Genomic DNA, 1,548 nt, shown 5'->3' with positions numbered 1-1,548 from the left:
TCCCCCAGCGCGCCGGGGCGAAGTGGGCAGCCGGCGGTGCCAGGCCAGCCTGCGTCAGCGCGGGCCTGGCCGCCGAGTCCCGCCGGAGCTGCGCGCTGACAGCACCGGCTTTCTTCCTTCGCCGGCCGCTACATCTTCTTTGGAATCTGAGAAGGAAGCAGTGGGGGGCGCGGTGCCCGCGAGCTGGGGCGCACGCCCAGGCGTCATCCATCCCCATCCCTCCCTAGCGCGGAGTCCGGGCGGAGATGAGAGATTAGAGGAGAAAGGACAGGCGCCCTGGGGCTGATGCCCACGTCGGGGAAGCTCTGGCTGACTTCTCGGCGCCGGCATCTTGGTCCGCGCCTTTTACAGGTGAGGAGACTGGGAGACCTGGCAAGGTCGCAGGAAAGGAAGGGTGGATTAGAGCCCAAGTGCCGGCCGGCTCTAGCTGGCTCCTGAATCCGCCTCTCCGACCCCCCACTGCCTGGTGGCGGGAGAGGAACCAGGGCACCGTCACGGCTAAGCCGGCCCTGTGCCCTCCGACTGCTCCGGGACAGCGTGCCCCTACCGCCACGCCCGCCCCGCACGTGCTCGCCCCTCCCTTGGGAATGTCTGCTGTGCGCGCGCCTTTCCGCCCAGCACTCCAGCTCCGCATCCACCAGCCAGAGCCGCAGGTCTCCCTGACCTCTGCGCACAGCCCTGGGCATTTGCCGCTGTGCTTCCCCCTCACCTGCTGCCCTTTCTCTAACCTTTCCCCACCTCCTTCAAGGAGGCTGCTGCGAGGTTGACAGTTAACAGTTCGGAAAGCACCGTTCATAATAATAAGAACCTGCCCGGCTGGCTAGCTCAGTGGTTGAGCATCGACCCATGAACCAGGAGGTCACGGTTTGTTCACGGTCAGGGCACATCCCTGGATTGTGGCTCAATCCCCAGTAGGGGGCATGCAGGAGGCAGCCCATCAATGATTCATCACTGATGTTTCTATTTCCCTTTCTCTCTGAAATCAATAAAAATATACTTTAAAAAATAATAAGATCCACGTTGTATTGATGTTTGCTGCATGCTGAGGGCAGTAAGTATATTGTCTCATTGAACTTTTAAAGCAGACCATGATGTAGGTGTTATTATTATCTTTGTTTTACAGGTGAGCAAACCAAAGCTTAGAGGAGCCATTCATTTCAGTTATTTAAGCACCTTCCATGTGCCAGGCCCTGGGCTAGGCTCTGGAGAGACAACCATGAATAAGACACACTCACATAACTCACCTTTGGGTGGGCAGACGCAAACCTACCGTGGCGGCTTTCAGGGGAGGCCTGGCCTGATCTAGTGGCTCAGGGGAGACTTCCCAGAGGAAGTGGTATAAGCACATTCCTGATAGGAGGCCCTGCATTTGTTAGGGGCAGAAATAGAAAACTGGGGACCAGCTACAATGGTAAGGAATAGTGATCATGCTCTGTAACTGTGATTGTTCTTTCCTGATTAGAGAAAGCATATTCTCACCCTGCTGAGAGCTATACACCCCGGGGCATGGGAGCTAACATCGGAATGCAGTCCATCCTCCTGTCCCGA

The 1,548-nt window shown here is 57.4% G+C and overlaps 1 protein-coding gene across 2 annotated transcripts in view; it reads right to left on the bottom strand.

The window, feature by feature from the left end:
* Positions 1 to 725, bottom strand: part of FABP3 (fatty acid binding protein 3) — an 8,060-nt gene extending 7,335 nt beyond the window's left edge. The window contains exon 1 of one of the 2 annotated variants that reach the window (XM_006767044.2): positions 710 to 725. The gene's annotated coding sequence lies outside the window, so the exon portion shown is untranslated. Of the gene's footprint in view, positions 1 to 664; positions 681 to 709 lie in introns of those variants that run through there. The other variant, XM_015566074.1, reaches the window with a different exon arrangement.
* Between the last annotated feature and the right edge of the window lie 823 nt (positions 726 to 1,548).

This window comes from Myotis davidii, unplaced genomic scaffold (assembly GCF_000327345.1).
Source record: "Myotis davidii unplaced genomic scaffold, ASM32734v1 scaffold1422, whole genome shotgun sequence".
Classification (NCBI taxonomy): Eukaryota; Metazoa; Chordata; class Mammalia; order Chiroptera; family Vespertilionidae; genus Myotis; species Myotis davidii.
Note: the sequence above shows the minus strand (reverse complement) of the source record. Positions and strands in the feature narration are given on the sequence as shown.